The sequence below is a fragment of the Nyctereutes procyonoides genome, unplaced genomic scaffold (assembly GCF_905146905.1).
Source record: "Nyctereutes procyonoides isolate TBG_1078 unplaced genomic scaffold, NYPRO_anot_genome, whole genome shotgun sequence".
In the NCBI taxonomy this organism is placed as follows: domain Eukaryota; kingdom Metazoa; phylum Chordata; class Mammalia; order Carnivora; family Canidae; genus Nyctereutes; species Nyctereutes procyonoides.
Genome location: NW_026575146.1, coordinates 3848937 through 3870255, shown reverse-complemented (window position 1 = coordinate 3870255; position 21319 = coordinate 3848937). Strand labels below are relative to the sequence as shown.

The window sequence follows — 21319 nt, the reverse complement described above, 5'->3', positions numbered from 1 at the left end:
GAAAACATATATTAATTTCAAAATTTTATGATGCCAAAATATGCTTTGCAAACTGCAATTTTTCTCTTCATTTTTAAAATAAGAAGCTACTTCCAGTCTTAGAGGTTGACATCTCTAAAATAGCCTGCAGTTATAGAAGAATCTGTCTTACTCAAGCACATACTACAGGGTATGAGGCTTTTCTGGTCTACGTATTTGGGACACCTGAATCTCTAATGAGTATACTTAATATTGAGAGGATAATTATGATGACCAGGAAATGAAATCATTATTCAAGAATGAACATACCGGGGCAGCCCAGGTGGCTCAGCAGTTTAGCGCCACCTTCAGCCCGGGGCGCGATCCTGGACCAGGGATCGAGTCCCACGTCGGGCTCCCTGCATGGAGCCTGCTTCTCCCTCTGCCTGTGTCTCTGCCTCTCTCTCTCTCTGTTTCTCTCGTGAATAAATAAATAAAATCCCATTAAAAAAAAAAGCATATCCACTAGATGACAAGAGAGCAAAATAATGGTCACTAAATATTTATCTTAAATATGTGTGTTTATATCTATGAATCAATACTCATTTATATATACACCTGAATATATATTTGGATATTATATGTTTGAATATATTCAAATATAGTGTGTATGTGTGTATATATTTTTAAAGACTATTAGATCCTTAAAAAAAGAAATGCTCCAGTGCAATGTTAGTATTGATTTAGAGCCTCCAAGAGCCTTTATCAAAGATAGCTATAGTAAATCTGTCTTCCAGATGCTTTTCAGTTTTTCTTCTTTCATCACCTTACATGTTTATGACAGTTCCAATTTCATAGTATCATTAGGTATTTTTGTGTTAGGCAAAACAAAAATATTTTGTTTTACAGATAGGTGTGGAGAGATAGCTCTTTGTGGTTTTGATTTACATTTCCATGATGACTAATAAAGTTGAATACTTTTTCCTCTGCTTCGTGGCCAAATGGATAGCCACTTTGTACAATATCTGTTCAAACTTTTTTGCCATTATTTTCCCTTCTGAATTGTGTGCTTCTTGCAGTTTTTAAATCTGTTTGACAAAGATCCTCCCTTAGTTGTATATATATTACCTCAAAATTACATTATCTGATATCAATGAGCTTTAATTTCGTTAGTGTTTGCATGTCTTTTTTTTTTATGATAGTCACAGAGAGAGAGAGAGAGAGAGAGAGGCAGAGACACAGGCAGAGGGAGAAGCAGGCTCCATGCACTGGGAGCCCAACGTGGGATTCGATCCCAGGTCTCCAGGATCGCGCCCTGGGCCAAAGGCAGGAGCCAAACCGCTGCGCCACCCAGGGATCCCCCCTGCATGTCTTATATTTTACTGTTGTTTTATGTTTTTAATTTTATATGGCCTTATGTTTATAGTGTTTTTAGTCTAGTCTGAAAATCTTTGTCTTTTAACTATAATATTTAAAGTTTACTTGTAATTTAAATAGTGATACAGTTGAGATTAAGTCCACTATCTTATTATATATTTATTATATATTCCATCTCTTATTTTTTTTCCTCTAACAATTTCCTAATGACATACTGGCTGTATTTTTCTTTGTTTTTACCCTACCTGAAGAATGCTGATTTTCTTGGATAACTGGGTCCATGTCATTCATCAGAGTTGAAAAAATTTTGCCTTTATTTTCTCAAATATTGGCTCTGTCTTGTCCTCTCTCTCCTCTCATTATGTGACTCTAGTTACACATGTGATTTTTATATTTCCTATTCATTTTTTCCCTTTTTTCTGTTGACATATTTTCTATTAATTTTTTGAGTTTGCTAAGCCTGTTTTATGCTGTGCCCTTTTTGAATTTAAAACTAGCCACTTGGGGATCCCTGGGTGGCTCAGCAGTTTGGCGCCTTCCTTTGGCCCAGGGTGTGATCCTGAAGTCCCGAGATCGAGTCCCGCGTCAGGCTCCGACATGGAGCCTGCTTCTCCTTCCTCCTGTGTCTCTGCCTCTCTTTTTCTCCATGTCTATCATGAATAAATGAATAAATCTTTAAAAAAAATAAATAAAATAAAACTAGCCACTTGACTCTGAACTGTAGAAATAATATTTTTACTTCGAGAATACCCAATGATTTTCTACAGCTTCTAAATTTGTGCTGAAATTCTTTATCTTCCTAATGTACTAATCATAGTGATTCGAGATTCTTGTTTTTTAATGCCAATACAATGATCATCCTCTGGGTCTGTTTCTATTGACTTGTATTGTAATTTCTTTACTATCAATTTTCTAGCAACTTCAATGACTAATAATTATTATATGCTGAAGACGGTGGAAGATCTAGTAGAGTCCATGGATTGTGTTATATTCTCCTGAAGAGTGTTAGGTTTTTTCCCTCAGGCAGTTTGTCTACTGATATATCATTTCTTATTCCTCTGTTGATGCCTGATTTTAGACTTTGTTAGAACATGTCTATTTTAATTATGCCTTTACTTCTAGGGTTTGAATTGTACTCTCCATACATGTACTTTCTGGAGTCTCATTTAAAAGCCCATAGTGGGGATCCCTGGGTGGCGCAGTGGTTTGGCGCCTGCCTTTGGCCCAGGGCGCGATCCTGGAGACCCGGGATCGAATCCCACGTCAGGCTCCCGGTGCATGGAGCCTGCTTCTCCCTCTGCCTGTGTCTCTGCCTCTCTCTCTCTCTCTCTCTGTGACTGTCATAAATAAATAAAAAAAATTAAAAAAAATAAAAATAAAAGCCCATAGTGTTCTCCATGTTTTCTTTATTCTGGTTATGCTGAACACCTACATCTTCTCCACACCTAATGATATCTGAAGTCTTCACTCAGCTCTTCAGTTCACTAGTGGCCTTTCTCTGCCATGCTTTCCAGAATTTACCATATATATAGGAATTATCCAGTGGCCTAGGAGGAATTTTTTAAAATATTTATTTATTTATTTATTTATTTATTTATTTATTTATTTATTTTAAAAGAGAAAGAGGGTGAGACTGGGGAAGGTGGGACAGAGGGAGGGAGAGAGAGAGAGAGAATCTCAAGCAGACTCCCTGCTGAGCACAGATTCCAATAGAGGCTTGATCCTATGACCCTGAAATCATGACCTGAGACAAAATCGAGTGGGATGCATAACTGACTAAGCCACCCACGTGCCCCAAGAATTTTAATGTAGGCGTTCTTGGACAATTTCTATGAAGTTTCAACCTGTCCAATATTATGACCCACAAGTCCCAATTGCCTGTAATCCCAAATTTCAACATTTTCTTATTTCTACCCATCTAAATAATCACTTTCTATTGAGTCTTATGTCCTTAAATTGCACTTTGGAAATTTCCTCAAGCTGAAAGCCAGGATGGATATAAGGTCCTTTTCATAGGTTTTCCTTCTATCAGATATCATAGTTTTTTGCTAATTGTTATCCAGAGGCCACCAATAATTTATACATGTTTTAATAATTTTACGATTTTTATATAATTTTATAATTTTTATTTTTGTCCCAGCTTTTATAATCATTGACTGTAGGAGCATAAACCAATACTAGCTTCTCCATTATGGATATATTTCTCTATTTTCTTACTTTCTTTATATCATTTTTTTTTTCATTTTAGTTTTGCTTTATTTAACTTCATTAGTTAATTGTTTTACCTTTTGGAATTATTGTCCTAGACATTATAACATACTTCCTTAACTTATAGAACATAATACTTAAAAATTACAAATACTAAATCCCGGTCAACACAAGATTCTTAGATTAGTTAATTATATTTTTTCCTTCCCAATTTGGTGTTATTATTTTAATGAATTTTAATTCTACATTTATTTTAAATACCACAGGACCTTATTATTTTTATACTTCCAATTTTTATTTAGCCCCATTTCTAATCATTTTGTTATATATTTTTGTTTTTTCAACTATAATAATTTTTCTTCTACCTGAAGAACTCCATGTTTGTTTTGTTTTTTTAGTGTAATGCTATTAGTTATGGTTCTCCCCATATTTTTCTTGCTTGAAAGTATCTTTGATATGCCTTTATTTTGAAGGATATTTTCACTAGGTTGGCAGTTAATTCTTTTCTGCATTTTAAACATTGTCTTATTGCCTCCATAATTTCTGCAGAAAAGTCAGGTATCAGACAATGTATTGCATAATTTACTGCTCTCTGTCTGCTTTTAGGATTTTTTTTTTGTCCCTTTAGTTTTCGTCAAATTTAATGTAACATTCCCAGATTCTCAGGTATAGTTCTCTTTGATTTACCCTTCTGGGTATTCACAGAATTTCTCTAATCTGTGGATTTTTATTGTTTCTATGTTTTGAAACAATTCTCAGCTATGATCTCAGCAGCAATTGTCTCTGTCTTTTCACATTCTTCCCTTCTTCTAAGATTACAATTTCACATGTAATGGCTTTTTGCTTTCTTGCCTATAAATTGATTAAGATATTTTCTATATTTTCATCTTTTATTTTTGCCATGCTTCAATCTATATATTTTCTAGTGACTTGATTTTTGGTTCATATTTCTTAATTCTGCTGCATCTAATTTATGTTAAATGCTTAAATTTAAAAAAAATTTATCATTCATTTGCTATATTTTTAAATTTTGTTTTCCATTAGAATATTTCCATACATTCCAGTTTTCTATTGAACTTCTTAATCTTGTCATCTATTTTATTGGATATATAAATCAATTATATTAATGTTTACAACTGATAACTCCAATACCTATAATCACCTGTGGATCTGTTCTTATTGTCTCTTTTTTCCTCTTGTGTTTGGGTTTTTCTTTTGTTTTTGTTTTTTGGTCAGTTATTCCTATGGCATATCTGATCATTTTTTATTGAATTCCAGATAATTTGTGCATAAAATTGCAAATGTAATTTGAGCCCTTATTAACATTATCTTTTTTCATAGAGGATATAATTTTGCTTTCAGGAAAGCTATTAAGATAGGGATAGATTACATAGGATTCAAACCTGACTTAACTTTTTTTGAAGTTTAGTCTATTTTTGATTGGCTCTTATCCTTAGAGTATATACCTTTCAGACTCAAACTGGAAGTCAGAATATCCTTCACTGACCCTAAACTATAATTTTTGTTTTCCTGGTCCCATACAATTACTGGAATATCTATTCTGTTTGCTAATTTCTTATTATCTCACTCTGCTTGTTCTTTTAGCCTCTCCAACTTAAAGTGCTTAAAAATGCCTTGAGAGCATTTTTAGATACTTGTAAAATTTTTAGAATAATTGTAATATGGGGTTCATCCCAATTTTTGTTTCTTTATTCCAAGATCCTGTTGAAGCCTTGGTTGCCTTGAAAGTTCTTCAATGGTATCAAACAGATTTTTTTCAGGTACTTCTATTTATTCATGATGAAGGTATTGATATGCAACAAGCTATTCTACCCTTACAATGAAAGGAATTCTGAAATGGTTTTTATTTTTCAATTTTCAGTATCTTTATTTTCCTAGAAACTAGATGCCATTAACTCCTAAAAGCAGGCCCCTCCAAAATACTTAACCTTATAATTCAGACTCTTGTTTTAACAAACTCTGATGAATTATTTGTAAGTGTGAGAATGCATTTAAGAACTGGGAAATGAAGCATAAGAGATTGTACCAACAAGTTAACTGAATATTGATAGAATACATAAAATCAAATTCTCTATGTAACACACATGGCTTGTAATATTGCAGAAATTTGGTCCTCTTATAAGGTAACATATAACATTATAAGTTACTCTTTATCTTTTCTATACTAAGAAATATGAAGTATTAAAACTTGATCTCTCCCCTAACTTTTCACCAAGTATCTAAGTCAACTTAAGATAGGATTCTTTTTATTAGATGTAAGTGAAGAAAAAAAACACACCTTTTAAATTCTATTTTCCCTTTTTTTTTTAAAAAAAATTTTTTTATTTATTTATGATAGTCACACAGAGAGAGAGAGAGAGGAGCAGAGACACAGGCAGAGGGAGAAGCAGGCTCCATGCACCGGGAGCCCGACATGGGATTCGATCCCGGGTCTCCAGGATCGCGCCCTGGGCCAAAGGCAGGCGCCAAACCGCTGCGCCACCCAGGGATCCCCCCCCTTTTTTTTTTAAGATAAAAACACTTTAATCACTGCCCCGAGAATAATCAGTCAACTCTGCAATATCGAATTCATCAAGTTTTGGCAAATGGAACACGAGAAAGAGATCACAAGCAACTCTTTTTCCTTAAGCCTTATGCCTAAGAAATTCTATGGGAAGCTTTGGTATTGACCAAAAGAAGACATAGGTTTTTTCAAACTTCATTTTAATGGGTCTCAAAATTCTCTGACAGATTTTGGTCAAGATGTTTCTATCTTAAAAGTACTGATTTTAAAATCTAACAACTTAAAATTACCACACACACACACACACACACAAACACACACACACACAAAAAAAAATGGTCTGGAAAACATTCCTTATTTTCTGAACATTTATATCATTAACCAGTCTTTCACTATTAAACTTAAATGACAAGTGAGACAAACCGTTCTGAGATGTTCTTCCACAATCAAGACTAAGTGCCATGTTCTGGATAATATTCATTTAGCCAATCTGGGTTTTTTGAGCAGAGGTGGTGAATTTGCCAGCCACAGCAGTACGTGAGGTCCACTACTACTACATAACAACTCTCTGCATCACATTATGAACAGCAAAGTGACCCAGAGGATGATAAAAATTTTCAACATACATTATTTTGTGAGAAACCATGTCAATGATAGCAGCACCCCTAGATTTCAAGAATTTGGGCCAACTGCTATATTCTTACTAGAGTAGCTATCAGTCTTCTTCCACTGCTTGGCAAACTTACAAGCAATGTGAGTGGTGTGATGCTCCAGCTCACATGGATAACCAGCACTAATCTGGCCTGAATGGTTCTGGATAATCACCTGGACAGTAAAGCCAGCTTCTTTAATTAGTAAGTCATTTTTGCCACTACCAGCCACATTATCACAATAAGCATCTTTGACAGACATGTTCTTGACATTGAAGCCCATGATGTTCCCAGGCAGTTTCATACAAACTTTCAAAATGTTTTGCAACAGACTTTTTTTCAGTTGTAATGTTGACTGGAGCAAAGATGGTTGTATGCCTGGTTTAATTTTAATTGTTTCTTTTTAGTTTTTTGTATTTTTATTGATTTTTTTATTTGCTCATTCTATGGTTTATTTTTTCATTAAGTAAGCTCTATGCCAGGGCTCAAACTCATGATGCAATCAAGAGTTGCATACTCAAAAAAAAAAAAAAAAAAACAGAGTTGCATACTCCACTGACTGAGCCAGCCAGGTATGCCATTAGGCCTGGTTTAGAACACTAGTCACTCAGCTCACAGAAGCTATACTAATACCACCAATTTTATAAACAACCTGGAGGGACAGATGAAAGATTTGTCAATTATATGAGTTGGTAGTAAGATGTAATCCAGAGCTTCAAGTAGTATAGTTCCATTGGCACTTCCATCCTTATAGTGAATTTCTATCCCTTGAACCAAGGTATTTTAACACTTAGCTCCAGCATCTTCCACCATTTAAGCCAGAATTTGGAACCAATGCTAATGTGTTAAGGTTATAGAAACTTTTCTTAATACAGTAGCTGGCTTCCTCATTTCTCTTCTAACTATAAAGTATCTCAGTAGAATCCATTGTGTTAACACCAACAATTAATTGGTTCAAACCCAACATGTAAGCCAGTAGGGTATGCTGATTGGTTTACTCAGTCTTGGAGATACCAGCTTCAAATTTACAAATACCATCAGCAACAATCAGAACAACACTGTCAACCTGAAATGTACCTGTGATCATGTTTTTGATAAAGTCTCTGTGTCCTGGAGTAGTAGTGATGGCCACATACTTACTGGTCCCAAATTTCCACATGGAGATACCCATGTGATATCATATTCACATTCAGGCTTAAGTTTTTCCAAGGCATATCTAAAGGAGACTTTCCCATCTTAGCAGACTCATTCTCAAAAATGTTGATAGTTATTCTATTGATTCCAACCACATTTGTAGAACAGATGGCTGGTAGTAATAGACTTGCTTGAATTTACATGTCCAATGATAGCAATATGACGTGAATCTTTTCCTTTTCCATTTTGTCTTAAATTTAGTGATGTTTTTCATAAGACCTGTATTCTGGTGACAAACTCATAACAAAAAGAAACAATTTGTTTTTGACTAAGTAAATTACATAATGTTTTAGTAGCCTACTCTGCTTTATGCAAGTCAGGATAGTCATTTTTCATGACACAATATTGCTTTGTTCTCTAAATATGTGGATTCTGTCAACTGCTTTTAGGAATGTACGGTACAGTAGTAATCTTACCATATTCTGTTTCTTATAGTCTACATAAATTATACAAATGTAAAGAACAAAAGGAAAGGAAGTTTGACAGTCTTTATGTATTTTACCATAATTGTGTTTTTGACTTATTGCTTTAAAAAACAAAGAAATGGTATCTGAAAGTCATCACTGTCAGTCATTCTAGGTAATACAGACAGAGGCAGTCCTCCTCAAGTTTTGTATTAAAAGGGATTTCTAAGATAGACTCAGAGGGGATGAGATTTCCAGTTCTCAGAACTTTAAACAGATCAAACAAGGGAACTCAACAGCTGGTGAGTTCTAAATCAACATTGATGATAACTACTCATTTCCTAATGTTACCATGTCTAAAATATAAAGCAGATTTGTTTACGAAAAACTTTCTGACTAATGTTAGTTCTGAAATTGTCGCTCACTGCCTTATTAAAGTAAGTTTTTCTTATTAATGTGAAGCCCCACAAAAATATTCCCTAAAACACACATATTCTACATGAGCAAATGCTTATTTTAATAGCAATGAAAGATATCCATTAGTTTATATTTATTAAATCTCATTTATATAAATATGATATTTTTAGTAAACTTAATCTAAGTGAAATAGAGAAAAAACCAAGTATCTAAAAATACTTCAAAACTTCTGTGAAATATGTTACATAGTCAATGATCATAATAATGATATATAATAATCAATGATATAACAAACAATATAGTAACAGATAATAATTCATAATCAATAATATAATTATATAATCAATGATTATAATAATTAATGATTATAATATACATAATTATGTAGTGTGAGGTTCCTAAAACTTTTGATTAAGAAGCCCTAGAGGTCCATACAGACTTATTGCAAGAATAAATCTAATAATTCTATACTAATGTATACATCATAGTTTACAGGTTATATAAAGATAACGACCCACTTTTTTGTTTTTATCTTGTTACAATTGAGACTGATATACTCTACATTTATAATCAATTATTATACATTATAAACATTATAGGACAGCCCGGGTGGCTCAGCGGTTTAGCGCCGCCACCTTCGGCTCAGGGCATGATCCTGGAGACCTGGGATCGAGTCCCACATCAGGCTCCCTACATGAAGCCTGCTCCTCCCTCTGCCTGTGTCTCTGCCTCTCTCTCTCTTTGCGTGTGTGTGTCAAGAATAAATAAAATCTTAAAAAAAAACATTATAAACATTAGACTCAATTACTATGCAGTTTCTCATTCAACAATTATAATGCTTATGACTATTATGAAATGTCTGTGATATTTTTGTCTTCACAAAAGTTCTATAATTGAAAAGCTGAGAAAATTATTGATATATTAAAAATGCTATTTTACTTCCCTGAGCCTAGTTTTTTTTCACTTTGGATAGAAGTTTTACCATCTACCATATGGAAATGTAGGAGAATTTGAGGGCATTTAGTAAATACTGATTTCTTTACCTGTCTTTACCGACAAGTACCAAAAACAGTTTTGCTCTATAAATTGTCACATTAAAATCAAAGTTATCAATTCTCATTTTTTTCACAATTCTACTTTTTAAACAAATTACTAGAGAGAGAATTGATAGAAAAATACAAACTGCTAGCAGAAATTACCATTGAAGAGGAGCAAACCAATGACAGAATTACGGTTTAGTAATATAATCAATAGTTACAACACTAAGTCTAAACATTAACAAAGTTCTTAAAATGACAAATAATACTTATGTGATGTGATAAAGGTGCTATCACAACAATGGCAAACATATTAAATATATAAGTATCAAATTAGCATGTATACCTTAAATGTACATGTTCTATGTCAAATATACTTCAATTTTTAAAAGTTAATTTATGTTTATTTCTACTAAAAAAAACAAAGAGTCTAAGCTTTATGCACATTCTTTTTTTAATATTTATAGCAAACTTTTCTGTTGTAAGAATATACTAGTATTATTCCCATTTTATAGACAAGGAGTCTTACATACCAGGATATTAAAATAGCTCCCAAGGTTACAGAGCAGGTTAGTGATAAGGCTGGCTTTAACTACACTTCCTTTCATTAGTGAAATCTTCCCCAAATCTGCTGTGAGAGGTGGACTCTTAATTGATTTTGATGCATTCTAGGCAATAAGGTGATCTGGGAGTTGAGGTAAGAAAAAGTGAAAAACTCACTGCCTCTCTTTCTTTAAGAACACATGCCTGTCTTGTTTTCCTTGTTCATTGAGCATTTCCTCTCCCTTTTTTTCATGGTGAGCAGCTTCCTATAAATTTCTCCCAGGCCTGTTGTTCTCTGTAAATGTTCTTATTTCTAGAGACATCAAATTTAAGGGAGCTTTGACAGCTCTGGCTTTTCTGATGCAGTAAAACAGCCTTAGTCTATCCTTCCTGTAAAATGTTTTTAGGATAGCAGAAACTGGGATCCCTGGGTGGCGCAGCGGTTTGGCGCCTGCCTTTGGCCCAGGGCGCGATCCTGGAGACCCCGGATCGAATCCCACGTCGGGCTCCCGGCGCATGGAGCCTGCTTCTCCCTCTGCCTGTGTCTCTGCCTCTCTCTCTCTGTGTGTGTGTGACTATCATAAATAAATAAAAAAAAAAATAAAATAAAATAAAAAAAGGATAGTAGAAACTCTCTAGATGTGTAGAAAGAAATAAGGCTCCTTAGGCACATTTCCCAGCATAATTCTCTGAAGTAAAAATTGATCTATGATAGAGCACTGTAATTAAGTGGCAATTACATTGCTAATTCCTCTGAGGAATGTCAGTGGCATAGCCTGATCTGTGGAAAACAAGTTAGCAGAGTGAAGATTAACGTAGGCTAGGCTTTTTCTCTTTTCTTCATTGACTACCAGCCTCACTGGTTTATCATGGTTGAATAGGCATACTCAAGTATGAAAGATTACTTGGTCCATGTTGTTTTTAATGAACTACCCTAGTAGTCGATTCTTCTCTTGAGAACATTACTGCTATTAGAGCCAAATTCTGCTACCTTGGTGAGCTCTGATTAATCACGCTCACTCTGTAACCATGTATATACAACAGTTTACTGAGTAAACTGATGACTAAGAATAAACATCTATTTACACAGGCAGAGAATTTCAGGAATAATTGGACTCTGAAACCATGACTACTAATTCATAGACACCCTTAGGAGAATGGACCATCCAGAGAGTAACCTTTGTTGATTAATAGCTGTTCATTTTTCAATTTCACATTGCACTGGCATTGCTTGACACTCAAAAGTCTGTCAATATTGTGAGTGTGGTAAAAATTTTTGTGTTGTGTGTGGGAAATGATATTGATATACTATACTGTATGAGTCACAGTAGCTATTATTGGCATATAAATAGTTTGTTTTTACTTTTTCTATTGTGATATACTTAAAAAAATTCTTTCTCTAACTACATTTGCCTAAAAATTTTTCCCCATTTCCCCTCTCAAAATAAGAAGGAAAGAGAGAGAGATTAATTCACAGATTTTATCTGTGATAATGTCCTTTCTTTCCTTTCGGTAAATCAGTTTAGGAGGAGTGCAATTCAAACTCCTCTTGCCAAATGGGCATCATACTTTGATCATATGATCCTTTTATTCAAGGCCCTGGGGCTCTGTTGTAAAATTCCATGTACAAAAGGGAGGAGGAGATACAAGAGACTAGAGGTTATAAAATGTATTGATAAAATACGAATGTCAGCAGGTGAATGGAACAGACAACTGAATGCATCAGATGTGAAAATGGGATTGAGAGGCCCAGAGTCTGGCTCTGGGTCCTTGAAGTGGTGGGCCATGTCTTTGAGCTCCCTAACTCAGCTACTTTAAGTGACATGGTAATAAGCCAAGTGCCCAACCTGATCTGACCTGGGGTGAAACCTTGTCACTGAAGACTCTCACTCTCTATCCAGAGTGAATGCTCCCACAGGAAGGAACACAGATTCTTCTCTCACAAGTTGATATGCTCACATCTGTAGACATCCTAGACATAAACAGGCTAACTTTTTAAATTATTTTTATTCAAACACAAATACTGTAGGTCTTATTGGTCAAAGAGAACATGTAATTCACATATAACTTTCACAAATCTCTGTTTTTTATTGAATAAACAGGAGATATTAGTGGGAATAATTCTTTGTTTTCCTCATGAGATTATTCAGTTAGAAAGTATAAAGAAAATCCACCCATGTGGAAAATGATATAAGCTATTAATACAAGTCTAAGTAGTTGGAAAAAAAAATATGCCATGATAACAAAACCTGTTTGCCACGTATCTAGTCCTGTGAATAGTGTATGATACCAGGTTATCTGTAAACGTTCTCTAGATGTCTTTTGAGCCCCATTGCATTTGTGCTCATGCATTAGCAATTTTGTAATCCTAAAAGGTTGCGTATTGCATTCGATAAATCAAGAGTAACTGTATTCCCGTATTCCATAGAAACAGGAAGTTTCATTTTCGATTCAACCACTAAGTGCATAGATAGTAAAGAGTTATTTGGAAGAATATAAAGAAATATTTATGTGGCACATATGATACAGTAGAAGAAAAATAATGCTGTGTTAATTTGCATCCTGGAAGGTCAATAGGCAATTAGAGTTGCATCGAACTCCTTCTAAAACACATAATCATAATATCTATAACCATCAAAAAAGTACTCTAATAGTGGCACTGGAGAATGAAGTTCTCTTTTTAAACTTGAAATCAAGAATGTAGAAGCATATCTTAATTTTTCTTAAAATATGACCTGAATAGAATCACTTGGGGATTCTTATTAAAAGTGTAAACTCCTGAACTTTGCTCCAGAATAACTAACTGTAAAAACTAACTTGTAAAGGAAGAGATGACAATATCTAACACTAGCTTCCTTAAGTAGGTCATATATCCATTAATTTATCCATTTAGCAAATGTTTATTGAGCATTTACTAAATTCAAGGTACTTTCAGGCTTGGGATTAAAGATGAATCAAATGATTCCTGCTCCAGAGAAACTCAGTTTCTTGATAATGACAAAATTCAATTTATTGCTATTAGTGATACAAGAAGAGATGTCAGGGTGGTGGAGAACAATGTATATTTTTCATTTAAAATGCTAAATTTGGAGAAGATCAAAGGTAAAGAGATGAGTTCAGAGTCCATCACAATGCATCAGAAGAGAGATGCAGATTGAAAAGAAGATACACATTTTTTCCTTGCTTCTTTTGGAAATAGATCTCACCATTCCTTTGGCAAACTGCTCCCTGCCTTGCTCTCCAGATACACACACACACACACGGAATTTTGTTAGAGCTGTCAATTGTAGTATTATATCATCTTGGCACAATGAAAGGTCCAAGGTGTGCATGACTGACCATACATACCATTATTATTTTCAGTGGGCAAGAAACTGGTCATGACAAAGAATGTAGAAGGAACCAAATAATAATCAAAAGACAAAACACCAGCAATTTCATAGAAGCCAAAGGATCAACAAAAGTAAAACCTAAAGGTAATTTTAGGAATATTTTAAGTAATATAAACATCCATTGACACCATGACCAAATTCAGACAATTCTGTTAATGTTCTTTTTTCCTTCTGTCCTCCTTCTCTCCTTTTTTCTTTCTTTGACATCAGGCAGGTCCAGTAATGGTGGCTGTGCAAGGATGGAGTATCAGCATTGGGGGATTGGGAAGTTTGGTAAACTGGGAAATTGTGTACATAAGGGGTTGATCAAATAAGCAAATATGTTGAGGATGATGAGGCTTGATTTTTCACTGACGAAGAAGTGAATACAAATATAGAACAGAGGAAGATTCAAATGAGCCTGTAAACTCTATAGTGTAGACTGGAATAAGAGATTTAATAGAAAATGTAAATGAAAGGTACAAGCCAAACATTGAGGCCCCAGTATTAATGAACTTACCTCACATCCAGACTCTGATTTCTACATACTATTTTCCACAAAAAGAGCCAAGCCTTCTTGGAGAAGTAGCTTATCCAAATCAGGGTCAAGGAAAGTGGAGAATGAACTTGGAACATATTGTGCCAAATACAGAGGAAGTCCTAAAACAATGAAGGAAAGAGTTTAGAAGACATTATCTAGCTGGAAGGGGCTCCTCCCATCCAAATCTGGGAAAATTAAAGCATCAAAATAAATAATCATATTGATGGGTTATAATCCATTCAACTAATAAAAATAAGTAGAGATTAGAGGAACTATTCTTTAAAATAGAATATCAAATAATAGATATAGAAAAAGTATTGCAATTTGAAAACCACCACTTCTGCCCATTGTAGCAATAATAAATTCAATACATGCTGCATCTAGTAGTGGATGGGAGCTGAAGAATGGGGTATTTTCATGAAACCAAAGTATATCCACACAAAAAGTGCTTAGTAATTCCAAAGTAAGGTTCCAGAGTAGAATCCTAACAGACATAGTATTTATCAAGTAATCAAATTAGCACCATCAATAATGGGACAAATTAGCATCATGTGCCACCTGAAAGGATACAAGACCACCACCTTCCTTCTGCAGTATTTTTGCCAAAAATATATATATTTTTTTAAGGTGGAACTTTATTTTATTTTTTTAATAAATTTATTTTTTATTGCTGTTCAATTTACCAAAATACAGAATAACACCCAGTGCTCATCCCGTCAAATGCCCCCCTCAGTGCCCGTCACCCATTCCCCCCCACCCCCTGTCCTCCTGCCCTTCCACCACCCCTAGTTTGTTTCCCAGAGTTAGGAGTCTCTATGTTCTGTCTCCCTTTCTGATATTTCCCACACATTTCTTCTCCCTTCCCTTATATTCCCTTTCTCTATTGTTTATATTCCCCAAATGAATGAGAACATACACTGTTTGTCCTTCTCCAATTGACTTACTTCACTCAGCATAATACCCTCCAGTTCCATCCACGTTGAAGCAAATGGTGGGTATTTGTCGTTTCTAATGGCTGAGGAATATTCCATTGTATACATAAACCACAGCTTCTTTATCCATTCATCTTTCGATGGACACCGAGGCTCCTTCCACAGTTTGGCTACTGTGGACATTGCTGCTATAAACATCGGGGTGCAGGTGTCCCGGCGTTTCATTGCATCTGAATCTTTGGGGTAAATCCCCAACAGTGCAATTGCTGGGTCGTAGGGCAGGTCTATTTTTAACTCTTTGAGGAACCTCCACACAGTTTTCCAGAGTGGCTGCACCAGTTCACATTCCCACTAACAGTGTAAGAGGGTTCCCCTTTCTCCACATCCTCTCCAACATTTGTGGTTTCCTGCCTTGTTTATTTTCCCCATTCTCACTGGTGTGAGGTGGTATCTCATTGTGGTTTTGATTTGTATTTCCCGGATGGCAAGTGATGCAGAGCATTTTCTCATGTGCATTTTCGCCATGTCTATGTCTTCCTCTGTGAGATTTCTGTTCATGTCTTTTGCCAATTTCATGATTGGATTGTTTGTTTCTTTGGTGTTGAGTTTAATAAGTTCTTTATAGATCTTGGAAACTAGCCCTTTAGCTGATACGTCATTTGCAGATATCTTCTCCCATTCTGTAGGTTGTCTTTCAGTTTTGTTGACTGTATCCTTTGCTGTGCAAAAGCTTCTTATCTTGATGAAGTCCCAATAGTTCATTTTTGCTTTTGTTTCTTTTGTCTTCGTGGATGTATCTTGCAAGAAGTTACTGTGGCCAAGTTCAAAAAGGGTGTTGCCTGTGTTCTCCTCTAGGATTTTGATGGAATCTTGTCTCACATTAAGATCTTTCATCCATTTTGAGTTTATCTTTGTGTATGGTGCAAGAGAGTGGTCTCTTTTCATTCTTCTGCATGTGGATGTCCAATTTTCCCAGCACCATTTATTGAAGAGACTGTCTTTCTTCCAGTGGATAGTCTTTCCTCCTTTATCAAATATTAGTTGATCATAAAGTTCAGGGTCCACTTCTGGGTTCTCTATTCTGTTCCATTGATCTATGTGTCTGTTTTTGTGCCAGTACCACACTGTCTTGATGACTACAGCTTTGTAGTACAACCTGAAATCTGGCATTGTGATGCCCCCAGCTATGGTTTTCTTTTTTAAAATTCCCATGGCTATTCGGGGTCTTTTCTGGTTCCACACAAATCTTAAAATATTTTTTTCTAACTCTCTGAACAAAGTCCATGGTATTTTGATAGGGGTTGCATTGAACGTGTAAATTGCCCTGGGTAACATTGACATTTTCACAATATTAATTCTGCCAATCCATGAGCATGGAATATTTTTCCATCTCTTTGTGTCTTCCTCAATTTCTTTCAGAAGTGTTCTCTAGTTTTTAGGGTATAGATCCTTTACCTCTTTGGTTAGGTTTATTCCTAGGTATCTTATGCTTTTGGGTGCAATTGTAAATGGGATTGACTCCTTAATTTCTCTTTCTTCAGTCTCATTGTTAGTGTATAGAAATGCCATTGATTTCTGCGCATTGATTTTGTATCCTGCCACGCTACCAAATTGCTGTAAGAGTTCTAGCAATCTTGGGGTGGAGGCTTTTGGGTTTTCTATGTAGAGTATCATGTCATCGGCGAAGAGGGAGAGTTTGACTTCTTCTTTGCCAATTTGAATGCCTTTAATGTCTTTTTGTTGTCTGATTGCTGAGGCTAGGACTTCCAATACTATGTTGAATAGCAGTGGTGAGAGTAGACATCCCTGTCTTGTTCCTGATCTTAGGGGAAAGGCTCCCAGTGCTTCCCCATTGAGAATGATATTTGCTGTGGGCTTTTCGTAGATGGCTTTTAAGATGTCGAGGAAAGTTCCCTCTATCCCTACACTCTGAAGAGTTTTGATCAGGAATGGATGCTGTAGTTTGTCAAATGCTTTCTCTGCATCTAATGAGAGGATCATATGGTTCTTGGTTTTTCTCTTGCTGATATGATGAATCACATTGATTGTTTTACGAGTGTTGAACCAGCCTTGTGTCCCGGGGATAAATCCTACTTGGTCATGGTGAATAATTTTCTTAATGTACTGTTGGATCCTATTGGCTAGTATCTTGTTGAGAATTTTTGCATCCATGTTCATCAGGGATATTGGTCTGTAATTCTCCTTTTTGGTGGGGTCTTTGTCTGGTTTTGGAATTAAGGTGATGCTGGCCTCGTAGTATGAATTTGGAAGTACTCCATCTCTTTCTATCTTTCCAAACAGCTTTAGTAGAATAGATATGGTTTCTTCTTTAAACGTTTGATAGAATTCCCCTCAGAAGCCATCTGGCCCTGAACTTTTGTGTCTTGAGAGGTTTTTGATGACTGCTTCAATTTCCTCCCTGGTTATTGGCCTGTTCAGGTTTTCTATTTCTTCCTGTTCCTGTTTTGGTAGTTTGTGGCTTTCCAGAAATGCATCCATTTCTTCTAGATTGCCTAATTTATTGGCGTATAGCTGTTCATAATGTTTTTAAAATCGTTTGTATTTCCTTGGTGTTGGTAGTGATCTCTCCTTTCTCATTCATGATTTTATTAATTTGAGTCTTCTCTCTCTTCTTTTTAATAAGGTTGGCTAATGGTTTATCCATCTTATTAATTCTTTCAAAGAACCAACTCCTGGTTCTGTTGATCTGTTCTACAGTTCTTCTGGTCTTGATTTCGTTGAGTTCTGCTCGAATCTTAATTAACTTTTTTCTTCTGCTGGGTGTAGGATCCATTTGCTGTTTTTTTTTTCTCTAGCTCCTTTATGTGTAAGGTTAGCTTTTGTATTTGAGTTCTTTCCAGTTTTTGAATGGATGCTTGTATTGTGATGTATTTCCCCCTTAGGACTGCTTTTGCTGCATCCCAAAGATTTTGAACGGTTGTATCTTCATTCTCATTAGTTTCCATGAATCTTTTTAATTCTTCCTTAATTTCCAGGTTGACCCTTTCATCTTCTAGCAGGATGGTCCTTAACCTCCACGTGTTTGAGGTCCTTCCAAACTTCTTGTTGTGATTTAGTTCTAATTTCAAGGCATTATGGTCTGAGAATATGCAGGGGATGATCCCAATCTTTTGGTATCAGTTCAGACCCAATTTGTGACCCAGTATGTGGTCTATTCTGGAGAAAATTCCATGTGCACTTGAGAAGAATGTGTATTCAGTTGAGTATGGATGTAAAGTTCTGTAGATATCTGTGAAATCCATCTGGTCCAGCTCTTGTTTCTTTGGAGATGTTGTGCTTAGAAGACCTATCGAGGATAGAAAGAGCTAGATTGAAGTCACCAAGTATAAGTGTATTATTATCTAAGTATTTCTTCACTTTGGTTATTAAATGATTTAAATATTTGGCAGCTCCCACATTCGGGGCATATATATTGAGGATTGTTAAGTCCTCTTGTTGGATAGATCCTTTAAGTATGATATAGTGTCCCTCTTCATCTCTCACTACAGTCTTCGGGGTAAATTTTAGTTTATCTGATATAAGGATGGCTACCCCTGCTTTCTTTTGAGGACCATTTGAATGGTAAATGGTTCTCCAACCTTTTATTTTCAGGCTGTAGGTGTCCTTCTGTCTAAAATGAGTCTCTTGTAGACAGCAAATAGATGGGTCCTGCTTTTTTATCCAGTCTGAAACCCTGCGCCTTTTGATGGGGTCATTAAGCCCGTTCATGTTCAGAGTTACTATTGACAGATATGAGTTTAGTGTCATCATGATATCTATTTAGTCCTTGTTTTTGTGGATTGTTCCACTGAACTTCTTCTTAAAGGGGAATTTTAAGAGTCCCCCTTAAAATTTCTTGCAGAGCTGGTTTGGAGGTCACATATTCTTTCAGTTCCTGCCTGTCTTGGAAGCTCTTTATCTCTCCTTCCATTTTGAATGAGAGCCTTGCTGGATAAAGTATTCTTGGTTGCATATTCTTCTCATTTAGGACCCTGAATATATCCTGCCAGCCCTTTCTGGCCTGCCACGTCTCTGTGGAGAGGTCTGCTGTTACCCTAATATTCCTCCCCATGAAAGTCAGGGACTTCTTGTCTCTTGCTGCTTTAAGGATCTTCTCTTTATCTTTGGAATTTGCAAGCTTCACCATTAAATGTCGAGGTGTTGAACGGTTTTTATTGATTTTAGGGGAGGAATCTCTCTATTTCCTGGATCTGAATGCCTGTTTCCCTTCCCAGATTGGGAAAGTTTTCAGCTAGGATTTGTTCAAATACATATTCTGGCCCTCTGTCCCTTTCGGCGCCCTCGGGAGCCCCAATTAAGCGTAGGTTTTTCTTCCTCAGGCTGTCGTTTATTTCCCTTAATCTGTCTTCATGGTCTTTTAATTGTCTCTTTTTTCCTCAGTTTCCCTCTTTGCCATCAACTTGTCTTCAATGTCACTCACTCGTTCTTCCACCTCATTAACCCTCGTCGTTAGGACTTCTAGTTTGGATTGCATCTCATTCAATTGATGTTTAAGTTCTGCCTGATTGGATCTAAATTCTGCAGTCATGAAGTCTCTTGAATCCTTTATGCTTTTTTCTAGAGCCACCAGTAGCTGTATAATAGTGCTTCTGAATTGGCTTTCTGACATTGAATTGTAATCCAGATTTTGTAACTCTGTGGGAGAGAGGACTGTTTTTTGTTTGTTTGTTTGTTTGTTTGTTTTTGAGAGGACTGTTTCTGATTCTTTCTTTTGAGGTGAGGTTTTCCTTCTAGTCATTTTGCTCAGTGCAGAGTGGCCAAAAACAAGTTGTATTGGGAAAAGGAGAAAAAGAGAGGAGAGAAAGAAGGAAAGAAAAGAGAAAAAGAAAAAAGAAAAAGAGAAGAAAAAGAGAAAGAAAAAGAAAGAAAGGGAAAAAAAGGATGGGGGAAGCAAACAGAAATCAAAAAGAAAAAAAAACACGGGGGAGCATCTTCTGATTCTGTATACTTTAAGTCCCTTGACTTCCCCTGGAACTTGTCCTTCTAGCTGGTCTTCTGGGGGAGGGGCCTGTTGTGCTGATTTTCAGGTGTTAGCACTGGGGGAGCTGCTCTGCCCCCTGCCTGGTGCAGGGCTCAGTGGGGGTTGTTTACCCCGTGAAGCCCCAGGAGGAACAGCCACAGTGGCGCGGCAGCTCTGGAGCCCTGGAGTCAGCTCCCGCAGTAACTCCGGAGCTCTCCGTCTGCAGGGCCTGGAGGCTCCGGGGCGGGGCCGCTGATCTGCTCAGCTCGGGGCAGGAGCGTCCTCGCTGTCCTGGGCCCTCCCAGCCTCTGCCTGTCCCGGGGGAGGCCGGATCCTGGGCTGTGTCCCGGCGCCCTGTGCTCCGGGGCCTGCGCTGTGGGATTCGCGCTCCCGCCCCGCAGCCCCCTCCGTGGAGCCACCGCCCGAGCCCCTCCGAGCTGCTCCGGGCCCCGCCGTGCGCGCTGCAGCCCTTAGGGAGCTCGGCGCACTCTCCCGGGGCGCAGGTGTCTGTTAGTGTCCCCGGGAGCCCGAGGGCATCCCCGCCCTCCTGGGTCCTGCTCTAACTCCCTGCGAGGCCTTTCCCCCCAGGGAAGATGGGTGCCCCTCCCCCTTGGATGCCTTTTGTTTCTTTATTTCTTTTTCTTTTTCTATTTTTTTTCTATTTCTATTTCTTTTTCTATTTTTATTTTCTTTTTCCCCGTCTTCCTACCTTGATAGAAGCGCGAACCCTTCTCACTGTAGCATTCCAGCTGTTCTCTCTTTAAATCTCAGGCCGAATTCGTAGATTTTCAGGATGATTTGAAGGTTATCTAGGTAATTTGGTGGGGACAGGTGATTTGGACACCCTACCCTTCCGCCATCTTGCCCCTCCTAGCCAAAAATATATTAATGTGGTACTCTTCTAAAGGAAACATTAGACAAATCCACATTGAGAAAAACTCTACAAAAGAAATGCTCAGAAACCTCAGAAAGGTCAAGGAGTGCCTAATACATTGCCCCAGATTGAAGGAACTTAGAGAGACATGACTACTGGGTACAATAAGAGGTCCTAGTAATGGTGCACTTGTAATAAAAGGCATGCCTGGGACAATTGGCAAAACTCGAAAAGATTTCTGGATAATGGGTATATTGGTATTTCTTTGTAGCAATCTTTTTACTTTTCATGTCTAATGTTATTTCAGA

General features: G+C 36.7%; 1 pseudogene; it reads right to left on the bottom strand.

The window, feature by feature from the left end:
• Nucleotides 1-7324: 7324 nt before the first annotated feature.
• LOC129499774 (elongation factor 1-alpha 1-like) lies at nucleotides 7325-20997 on the bottom strand (annotated as a pseudogene).
• Between the last annotated feature and the right edge of the window lie 322 nt (nucleotides 20998-21319).